The sequence below is a fragment of the Ursus americanus genome, chromosome 35 (assembly GCF_024610735.1).
Source record: "Ursus americanus isolate L20-20 chromosome 35, mUrsAme1.1.p, whole genome shotgun sequence".
In the NCBI taxonomy this organism is placed as follows: Eukaryota; Metazoa; Chordata; class Mammalia; order Carnivora; family Ursidae; genus Ursus; species Ursus americanus.
The window spans coordinates 5199111-5210882 of NC_142161.1; the positions used below are offsets into that span (position 1 = coordinate 5199111).

Genomic DNA, 11772 nt, shown 5'->3' on the forward strand with positions numbered 1-11772 from the left:
AGAAGCAGGCTCATAGCGGAGGAGCCTGATGTGGGGCTCGATACCACAACGCCGGGATCACGCCCTGAGCGGAAATCAGACGCTTAACAACTGCGCCGCCCAGGCGCCCCAGCCCGTTCAGCTTCTGAACTCCGTCCCTAACGTGTGTGATCCATTCCGTGTTTTCAATCCCATCTGTGACGTGGCCAGGACGATGCTGTTGTACTTGGGAAGAGGGATGAGGCAGTGAGCAGGACGGGCTCAGTCCCCCACCCCGTGCTGCTCAGTCGATCAAGGAAAACAAATACTAAATAAACAATCTCAGTGTAAGTATCTCAAAAGGGATTTGCACAGGAATGTGGTGCAGAGAGACCTGATCTAAAATCAGAATAGGGGCGCCTGGGTGGCTCAGCCGTTAAGCGTCTGCCTTCGGCTCAGGGCGTGATCCCAGCGTTCTAGGATCTAGCCCCACATCAGGCTCCTTGCTCGGTGGGGAGCCTGCTTCTCCTTCTGCCTCTGCCTGCCACTCCCCCTGCTTGTGCTCTCTCACTCTCCCTCTGACAAATAAATAAAATCTTAAAAAAAAAAAAAAAAGATCATGATGGGTCAGTTATGGTAACTGAGTCAGACCAAGAAAAAGAGGGAGCCCAGGTGTTGTTTGAGACCCTGGGCTCCATGAGAAAATGAAGCCCTAATGCCCTAGGGCATCTATTGTATGTAATAAACTACCCCCCTTTTAGAGTGGTATGAGCTATGAGCTACGTACCATCCTTGGGAGAACTGAGAAAGTAGTCACCCAAATAATATTCTATAGACCTCAATTCTCTTCTGGAGCCCCTGTTGAGGAAGGCCGGCCCAAGAGCAGAAGCTGGTTCCAGTAATACTTCTGTCACTCTCTTGAACCTGTCTAGTTCAAAGGACCACACACAAATGATTACACTCACAGCATTAGCACTAGTCTGGAAGGAGTTTATTTTAAGAATATGGGTATAATAAAGGCATAGTGAGAGAACCTGGAAAAGCAACCAAAGGAGCCCCCAAGAAGTCCACACCCTGGCCTCCTGATGGCCTTTTATCTTCCTTCTGCACGTGTGAGACCCAGCAGATGCTTATCAACTTAACAAGGTGTCCATTCAACGAACCAAACCCATTCAATTTTGACAGAAAATGAACAAAAACATTAGACCTATTTTTATCTGACCGGATCACCTTTGCAGGGTCCATTTTCTGGAGAGATCTCCATAGGAACGCCTACTCCCAACTACCCCCACAGAGCCTTGTAGGCAGGGAGGGGACTGAGACGCTGGAGTGAAGAACGGGTGGGGCATGGGAGGCAGGATTGTGTTATCCGCCTAGAACCTCCAGAACCCTCCCTGGGGCCAGGGAGAGCTTGCGGGGGAGGGCGGGGGAGAGATGCAATGGAAGGCTGGGAAAGAGGCGCAGATAAATAACACTTAGTTTAGCACTTTTTTTTAGCAGTTGTTTTCGGGATGTTTCATTGACATGTCCTAGCCCCTCAGCTAGATTGTAAATTCCTTGCGTGCAAGGACTAAGTTCAGGCCGTAAATCTTTAATCTCCTACAGTGTTCAGCACGGTGCTCCTCCTGCAGATGCTTAATCAGCATACTGTTGATTAATTAGAATCTGCTTTGGGTAAAAAATGTGCATCCTTGCAACAATTACAGTATGAGATTTATGTGAAAGTACCGCATGAATATTACAAAGTTTAAAATACTGAATACTCGGGCACTAGGAGCCAGCCCGCCCCACCGTGCCTCATGGGAGCCACCCCACCCCACCCGAATGTCCCACACAGATAGAACCCTGAGCTAGGGAGTCTCTCCTCACCACTGGATTGAGCAGAGCTGCCCCTGGAGAAAGAGCCGAAAGACTTCTTTCTCACTTAATTTTCCAGAAACAGCAGTCAGGATGGAAACTGAGGACAAAACTAACCCCCACACACATTCCACCCTTGCTTTGCTCCCTCAAGTCGAAGCTTCCTCTTGCCCCACCCCCATGTGGGTGCCCACACCCGCTTTACGGCTGAGTTCTAGAGTCTCACCGTATCAGGAACCAGCTTGTACTGCCTCCCCCAGGGTTGGCAGCTCAGCTGGGCGGGGGTCTGGTACTCTTCTGCGGTCTTGGAACCGGTGAGATCTGACTGCGCATTTCAGGCCTCGCAGGGTCCTGCCCCTGGCATGGCTCCCCGGGCATGGCTCTCGGACTGGTCAGCCTAGAACTTGGGTAGTCAACACCTTGGGGGGAATATGATACTGACTCTCACAACCCAAACTCACATGAAATTGATTGAGTCTCAAAAACCAATGGAGTAGATTTCAGGGGGGAACGTTACCTCCCAGTGATGAGAAACGGTGTTAGCCGGGACCCACACCTCGTACCCGGAACAACAATCGGAAAGCAGCGGAACGAATGCAGAATCAGCTGGGAGGGAGTTGGCTGGTGCTGAAGGATCCTTCAACCAGACCTTGACCGTCCTAACAAGCACCCACCTTCCACACTGCAGCACACCTTTGGGGTGACCAAGATGGCCGCATCTACCAGAAAACATGGCTTTCCCCCGGGACAATACTAGAAACCCTATAAATTCTTAACTCACAGCTGTCTTTCGCCAAAACCTCATAAGCTGACCTCTCCTTCCTTTTTCCTTAACCATTCCATTGAATTTTCAATATTATCTTAGCTCTTTACTAAATATGGACCCAATCTTACATCATGTACTGACAACTAAGGATCTTCGACTGACACCACAATGGCAGGGCTCCCAAGGCTTTGCTGGGGAGATGGGTGTCTTGCCCTTTCTTTGCTCTGCCTTCCAGAGTTCATCTCCGCTGCACTTTGGGAGCTGGTGCTCTTTCCTCTCCACTCATGGCCTCCAGGGGACTGCGGCAGCCAGGTCTGCCCTGGGACCTCTACTGATCTGACCGACAGAAGCTTGTCTGACCTCTTTGCTCGGTCTCATTGGCTGTTGGGGATCATGGTGATGTGTCATCCTCCCTTCCTTTAAGGGTCCTGCATTTAGCCCCCCTGGGGAAATGCAGAGCAATTCTGAACACCCCACCTCTCTCCACCGAAGGCCAGAGCTCTGGGATGAATATTCTGCCGTGCAGTCAGGCATACCCTCTGGCTCTGCTCCAAGGCAAACTTGGTCTTCCTATTTCTGCCAGTCTGCAAAAAATGAACACTCAACCATCATGACCTTTATACCATATTTATCAACCTTAGCAAAGGGAAATCTGGACTTTGAAAGCTATTCGGCAGGCTTGACTGCCCAAAGAAGTTCAAAGCCCAGCCTAACCAATTGTGTCAAAGTTGATGGTGTTCTCTAGGCCCATGACTAATGCATTTTTATTCAATATCTTTTAAGTCGCTGTACTCAAATAGGCAATAAGACCTGGAAAATGATCCGCAGTTCTGAATTTGGAGCGCCCAGGAAACTTTCCAGCTCAGTGAACTCTACACAAATAGAGACAGCTTAATGTGCTATAGGACAGTGGCTTTCAACCTTTTTAGCTTCCCAGGAAGAAATGCAAGTTAAACGGCAACCCGATATACAGACACCCACACGCACGCACACGCACACATGCTCACACCTCTACGTCACCGAAACAGAGCTTTCTTAAAGAGATTTATTTATCTCTTTCTTTTTTTTTTTAAGATTTTATTTTTATTTATTCGACAGAGAGAGAGAGCCAGTGAGAGAGGGAACACAAGCAAGGGGAGTGGGAGAGGAAGAAGCAGGCTCATAGCGGAGGAGCCTGATGTGGGGCTCGATCCCATAACGCCGGGATCACGCCCTGAGCCGAAGGCAGACGCTTAACCGCTGTGCCACCCAGGCGCCCCCTATTTATCTCTTTCTGAAAGAGATTTATTAAGAGATATTTTCAGGGAAAAGAGTTAGAGGAGGTGAGGAGGCTAGGCCACGTAAGGTGCAATATCGAGCCAAGTCACGCAGAGGGTAATCTGGACTTAGGGGGGCTTGGGGGACACTGTGGGTCACACCTCAAAGGCATCTCAGGGAGAAGACAAAAAGATTTAGAGTGTGTGTATCTCATTCCCAACGGTCTTTGGTTAAGGGCCGTGGAGGGAGGGAAGGGACATTCTTAGGCCCCTGGCTCTCCCGTACCTTCCAACAACATCCTGCCTTTGGGGAAAGAGCAGGCCCTGGATTTCCCCTGCCCTGCACGGAAGTACAGAGAACCCAGGGGACGCGGGCAGAGGAGAGACTGCTACGTTTTCTGCTCTGGTTTTTCATTGCTGCGTTTTGGTTTTTTATTTGCTGGCCATGGATTTGCATCTCAACGCAGCCCCTTAGGATCTGTTATTTTACCTGCTTGAGGCTTTTCCTCATTCCTAAAATGAGAATAATAATATCAACTTTGCTCGCGGTGATAAGAATCAGAATTGACACAGATATCCCTAGCAAATAGTAGGCGCTCAACTTGTAGCTATTATGGTCAATAAATGTATCCTCAAAATGACTCCAAAGAGTAGTACAAAAATTTCCTTATGCTCTTGACTGATTTCAAGACACGCATGCATAAAAACCCAAGGGGTGGAGTATGGGCTCCTTTGCAGAAGTACCAACGGGGCGTCTGCACGAATATACACCACTTCCTGCCTCCATGTCTTTGTTTTTTGTTTTTTTTTTTAGATTTTATTTATTTTATTAACAGAGAGAGAGACAGCCAGCGAGAGAGGGAACACAAGCAGGGGGAGTGGGAGAGGAAGAAGCAGGCTCATAGTGGAGGAGCCTGATGTGGGGCTCGATCCCATAACGCCGGGATCACGCCCTGAGCCGAAGGCAGACGCTTAACCGCTGTGCCACCCAGGCGCCCCTCCATGTCTTTGTTTTTTATTCCCTTTGACTAATGAAGCTCATTAAAGCTCCTCTTAAATGTCTCTCTTTCATAAAGCTTTTCCAGACCACCCGAACTAAAAATACTCTCTCCCTCCTCTGAATTGCCATGCCATTCTATTTGAAATTATTTTATGGCACTTTTTCCACTTTCTTTTTTCCTCTCTGCAATAGCTATTAAAATCCTGACTTGGGAACAGATAGACAAATCAATGGAATGAGATAGAATCCAGAAATAGGCTCAAATACATATGGGAATAATGAAGAAATCAAGACGTGGAGGGAAAAACTCCAACAGGGCTGAGATAACTGGCTAACCATTGGGGGAAAAGGTTAACCTGGGTCTCTATTTCACTTCTCATACAAACACAAATATCAGATGGCCCAAAGATTTAAACACACACACAAATATTGAATAACTACATGAAAACATGTATTTCTTTATCCTCTTGGAGTAAGAAAGGCCTTTCTGAGCATGACATAAAACTCAGAAGCCATAGGAGAAAAGATAAATAAATCTGAGTCCATAAAAATTTAAAACACCTACATGACATTAAAAAGACATAAATTCAACAGTCAAACTGAGAAAAATATTTGCAAGTCACGACAATCAAACAGTTAATGTCCTTTCATAAAGAGTTTATAAGACTAGATAAGAAAACAGAGTAAACAGGGGCACCTGGGTGGCACAGCGGTTAAGCGTCTGCCTTCGGCTCAGGGCGTGATCCCGGCGTTCTGGGATCGAGCCCCACATCAGGCTCCTCCGCTATGAGCCTGCTTCTTCCTCTCCCACTCCCCCTGCTTGTGTTCCCTCTCTCGCTGGCTGTCTCTGTCTCTGTCAAATAAATAAATAAATAAAATATTAAAAAAAAGAAAAAGAAAACAGAGTAAACAACCCAATAAAAGTGGACAAAGGACAAGAATAAGCAGTTTATGAAACAAGAAATACAAATACCTGTAAACATATGAAAAGATATTCAATCATCTTAATAAAGAAATGTAAATTTAAAAAAAAATGTTTTCACCCAGATAGGCAAAAATTAAGATGTTCGGTGAAACTACACGCCAGGAGGCTGTGAGGACCCGGGTGCCATCCCACTGAATTGCCCTTTAGGAAGGTTCCCTGAGACCAGAGAAGGGCAAGCTTTTCTGGAGGGCAACTGACAATTTCTATCAAATGCCAAAGGTACATATCCCTGGCTTAATGACTCAACTATTGACGTGGGTTTAGTATGAGTTCTCCTAGCTATGTGTACAAAGATGCTATTGCAACATCATCTGTATTCGAGAAAAGTCAAAAACAACTAAAAACAACAGGGGACTGGCACATGATAGTCCATCCAGATAATGAAAGAAGGAACAAGAATGAAGTGGATCTGTATGGCCCTGCTCGTCAAAGATCTCCAAGATACACCAAGCAGGTTAAGCAGCGGACGCCCCCCCACACACACACTGGCACACGAATGAGTGCACATAAAAAATGAACACTGAATAGGGCCTTTGCTCTAGTTAACTGTATTGCATCAGCGTCAATGTCCCGGTCTTGATATTGTATTACAGATGTCACCTCTGTAAGGTGTCGTCACTGGGGGACACTGAAGGCAGCATACCCTGGGACACTAGGTCCTACTTTGGAGTCTGTCAATGCTTCAAAATAAACAGGTTGTTTTAAAAAACAAGGTGCAGAATGTATGCATCGCGCGATTCTTTATAAGAAGTATCAGAAGGTAAGAACCCTCCCGACGTCATTACATTCAAAATGAGTGGGTAGAGCGTTCACAACCAGAAGGACAAACACACCCATGCCCTTCACTCCCAAGGGTTTGCTTGAGACAAAAGGATAATTAATGCTTCCCCATTTCCTTTGCAGAAATTAAAAGGAGTGCCGTTTGGCTCGAGAATTTGATCTGGATTCCAAATCGAATCCATGGGGCGCCTGGGTGGCACAGCGGTTAAGCGTCTGCCTTCGGCTCAAGGCGTGATCCCGGCGTTGTGGGATCGAGCCCCACATCAGGCTCCTCCGCTATGAGCCTGCTTCTTCCTCTCCCACTCCCCCTGCTTGTGTTCCCTCTCTCGCTGGCTGTCTCTATCTCTGTCAAATAAATAAATAAAATCTTCAAAAAAAAAAAAAAAAGAATTTGATCTGGCCCAACAAAGGAGAAAGCCCTCAGAAGCAGACTGCTCGGTCCTTTGGCAAGGCTCGTGACGGGGCTTATTCCCTTCATACCACAGGCCTCGTACACTGTTCTGACAGCAAGGTAAAGGAACCGAAACTGCTTTGCATAATAATGTCAAATGTTATCTCCAGAGAGGGCAGGCTGGCACCTCTGGGAACACGGCTCTCTTTCTTAATGTAGCTTTGGGTAGCATTGTCCCTGAGAATGGCTGCTGGTCCTTGGAAGGATGCGTGTGTGTGTGTGTGTGTGTGTGTGTGTTCAGTTCCTCACAGGAAAACGGAATACCTCAGGAGAGGCAAGGGGACATGTGCTCGTCTCACCCTGCCAGTGAGATCTCACAGGAACACGTGGAGTTCCAGAACCAGGCTTGCACTATCGTGCCGGCCGGAGCCAGCCAAAGCCCACCCTGCAATTTTCCACCAATGCCCCCCGACAAATAAGTCAAACTAGCAGGAGTTAATAGCTTCAGGAGACTCTTGCTTCAGACTTCTCCGAGGCTCTGATTCCAGGCAAGGCCAGATCCTCTGGGAGAAGAGCTCCTGTTGTTGCATTGGAAAGATTCTGAAGAAACTGTTAACTGTGCTTCAAGGCGAAAGACCTTTAGCCCTTGATCTGTGCCCTCTAGCTGATGGCTGAACTAATTATAGCTTCTCTGGGATGTCAACAGAATACTGACTCTGAGGAAATAAGGAACCAGATATTCTAAGAAGATCAAGCTTGACCACACTAGAAACTAGGCTTCCCCTGATGCTAGCAAGTCTGCTTGAGATCATATCAAGAATAATGAACTGTTGGGGCGCCTGGGTGGCTCAGTCGTTAAGCGTCTGCCTTCGGCTCAGGGCGTGATCCCGGCGTTATGGGATCGAGCCCCACATCAGGCTCCTCCGCTATGAGCCTGCTTCTTCCTCTCCCACTCCCCCTGCTTGTGTTCCCTCTCTTGCTGGCTGTCTCTCTCTCTGTCAAATAAATAAATAAAATCTTTAAAAAAAAAAAAAAAAAGAATAATGAACTGCTACATGAGTGCTTCCCCAGCGTGTGGACCCTCACCACTTCCCGGTGCTTCCCCCTGAAAAACCCTATTTGGTTCAGGACTTTGGAGATGGTCTTTGGACACTAGTCCACCATCTTCTCGGGTTATCCGCTTCCTAAATAAAGCAAACTTTCCCTCCCAACCGACACTTGTCTCTAGAGTATGGCTTTCGAATGCCAAGCAGCCACACTTGGGTTTTGGTAACAAAAGAGGCTGCCAGTGAGTCCTCGGTGAAGCAAATGCCTGGTTGGAGTCAGGAGTCAAAAGGGCTGAGTGGGAGTAACACCTGCAAAAGGAGAGGGAGAAAGAAGCCCCGAGGAGGAAGAGCTGTTGGACGTGAGCACATCTGACAATAAGGCCAGCCCAACAGGAAGCTCTAAAGCAAAGATGGTGCGTTAGAGGAGCCCCGTGTTGGGCACAAACAGGAAGGTCCTTGTTCCGCTGCCCTGCTAATCAGTGACTGGGGCCAGCCTGAGAAGGAGTTCACTGGCGGCTGACGGCTGGCCGCTAATCAGCCTCCCAGGAGCCAGCACCAGTCCTTTCTAGAAGGAAGATCTGAGCTGTTTTCTGCATCTCCACACCTGCATCTTATAAGGACTGTCTCTGTGGGAGAAAAGGGGGAAACCACAATTTTGAAAACAGGGAATTTGTGCCTATAAGGGACCCAAGAGGAAGTCATATTTGGCATCCCTTTGGGGTGATCTCTCCCTCTATATTGTAATTCACGCTACCCCCAATTCCTCTGAGAATTTCTTGGAGTGATGGGATCGTGAGGAATAAAGAATGAGGCAGCTGGGGAAGAGTGGCCTTCCTCATCTTGTCCCTGCCCCAAAGCCTGCAACTCAGCATCCACGTGGAAACCACAAGAAAGCTAGGATCCTGGAGTTGCCAGAAGGGACCAGTAGCAGAGAGCACTGAAGCCCAAGATGGGGCCAACTGCTACCTGAAAATAGACTGGGGAACACCCCCCCCCCCGCCACCCGTTCTTAATAAAGTGGCAAAAGCAATCCTGGGCGTGAGGGAAAAGAGAAGCCAATGCCTGTCTTATGAGAACCTTCTATCTACCGCTGCCTGGAGCTCCTGAAAAGGGCCTGTACAAAGACTGGATGCATGAAACTAAATGGTGTTCATGAACAGCGACCTGAATACAGGGCAATCGGGGACAAAAATTGAAAAACCAGAAACTCAATAAGCTATACAATAGAGTTAGGAGCTTCTAGACAGGTCAGTATCTCACAAAATGAATAAGCCATTGCATTTCTACTTTTCCTTAGTTTGTTTTGTCTTCTGTCAACTTGACACCCAACATAGGGCTTGAACTCACACCTGAGATCAAGAGTCACGTGCTCTGCGGACTGAGCCAGCCGGGCGCCCCAAGCAAGCCACTGCATTTGAATGACCAGAGACGTGTCAGTCTCTGTCACTGACAGATATGTTCGCTGCTTTAGTTTTGGGTTTTGTTTTGGGGGTGCTTTTTTGGGGAGGGGATGTTTTTGCTTTTTTTTTTTTTTTTTTAAGTAAATTAGTTGCCTACATTCAAAAATCAAAGAGTTCATATGAAAATCCAGATCTCTACCTTCGGTTTAAAAAATCCTAAGATCTGGGGCACCTGGGTGGCACAGCGGTTAGGCGTCTGCCTTCGGCTCAGGGCGTGATCCCGGCGTTATGGGATCAAGCCTCACATCAGGCTCTTCCGCTATGAGCCTGCTTCTTCCTCTCCCACTCCCCCTGCTTGTGTTCCCTCTCTCACTGGCTGTCTCTATCTCTGTCGAATAAATAAATAAAATCTTTAAAAATAATAATAATAATAAATAAATAAATAAATAAAAAATCCTAAGATCTGGCATCACAGGGCTGGCGCCTTCGAGAGCGAACGTGGGCGGAAGTGAGTACCCATCAAGCGTGCAGCCTGCAGGTCAGCAGGACCCAGCAACCTCCACAGGCTCCCAGCCACCAAGGCCACACTGTGTCACCACTCTTACCAAGCTTCTGCCGTCGACCAAAGTTTAAACCATTCTATGTACCACGTAGCAGAGGTTAGGACAACAGGAAAACTCACTTGAAGAAAACAAATCCATCAGAACTGGTCAAACCTTTTTCAAAGGTAATTTGACCATAGCCATCAATTGAAAACATTTGACCCACGGTACAAATGTACTTGCACCAAACACAAAACATATATACACCCAAGCTTGTACACTGTAGCTCTGTTTGAAATAGCAAAACACTGGAAGGGACTTAAATGTTCATCACTAGGAGACTGGCTAAATAAATTATGGAATATCCACACAATGGAATACTGTACAGCTATTTTTAAAAGGGAGAGAGAGAATAATTGTGTACCACTCAGAACATTTTCTAAGAATGTATTTTAAGAAATGAAAGAAATAAAGGAGAAAAGGGGAGAAAGGAAGGAAACAAGCAGTTTGAAGGACAGTATGAATAGTGTTCTTCCATTTGTGGGAAACATTTTTAAGGGAAAAATGCATGTAATGCATAGGAAACTTCTAGAAGAATATACCAGACCAGGAGTTACCTGGGGAGCAGATAGAAGCAGCATAAGGAAGAGTTACCTTTTTACTTTTCACTTTAAAACCTTCTGTTTCTTTTTAAAATCATGAACATGGGGGCGCCTGGGTGGCACAGCGGTTAAGCGTCTGCCTTCGGCTCAGGGCGTGATCCTGGCGTTGTGGGATCGAGCCCCACATCAGGCTCCTCCGCTAGGAGCCTGCTTCTTCCTCTCCCACTCCCCCTGCCTGTGTTCCCTCTCTCGCTGGCTGTCTCTATCTCTGTCGAATAAATAAATAAAATCTTTAAAAATAAATAAATAAATAAAATAAAATCATGAACATGTGTTATTTGTATAATTTAAAGACTAGGTATTTAATGATTAAAACAACAGTGCTGAAAGGAAAATTCCAGTTCAGAGAAAATTAATTTCTATGAAAACTGTCATTCCCCAACAACGTCAGAAAAACGAAGCATAGCTATTCAACATACACAGCAGGTCAGAGCGTCATGACTCACTCTGATTTCACATGCGGGGATAAAAATGCTTCAGCAGATTAGAAATATTCAATAAAATGTATAAAAAGCACCAACCCCTTGCCACATTTAATAAGTAGGCGTTCAGTAAAGGTCGCTGTTATCCCACAGCCCTCCCACGCTGCCCAGTCCAGACTTGTGTCAATGACCAACCTAGGATGATTATTGCAAAATGCAAGATTTAAATGCCATCCCAGGTGACTGTCCGCCTCAAGGAAGATGGGAGTGTCCCCCCAACAGGAAGGCATTTCCTCAGGATCTGCAGATGGTACCACCTCCATACATACAAGAGCCATCCCATTGCCTATTAATGTTCCCCGTTTCAAAGAGACGCCTACACAGCCACACATTTCCCCCAAAGATTTCCTTACCCTCCCTCACCCCCCAACCCCCCCCCCCCAGTCTCCAACAAACCAGCTTGGTGAAGAGTAGGAGCTAGAGACACCCACACCCCTTGCCTTCCCTCTACCTTCTCCTGTCCACAGATCCCCTCCCTAATGTCCCCTTGCTCTCTCCAAAGAAATGGTGCTGGAGACCAAATATCAACCCTGCCCAGGCGAGGAGGGGCCATGTGATCTTCACTAGGCTCCCAGGCCAGAATTCCCTTTTTTCAGAACCCTTTGCTCTTTGAGGTGTGGGCTCCCTCCCCCTCCCCCAACCTCAGC

The 11772-nt window shown here is 47.0% G+C and overlaps 1 long non-coding RNA gene across 1 annotated transcript; it reads right to left on the reverse strand.

Annotated features, from left to right (window-relative positions):
• Nucleotides 1–927: 927 nt before the first annotated feature.
• On the reverse strand, nucleotides 928–9747 carry LOC148107096 (uncharacterized). The gene is made up of 2 exons (XR_015723045.1): nucleotides 5811–9747; nucleotides 928–5690 (listed from the first exon to the last, which is right to left on the reverse strand). It is a non-coding gene; the product is annotated as an uncharacterized LOC148107096 (long non-coding RNA).
• Nucleotides 9748–11772: the final 2025 nt, after the last annotated feature.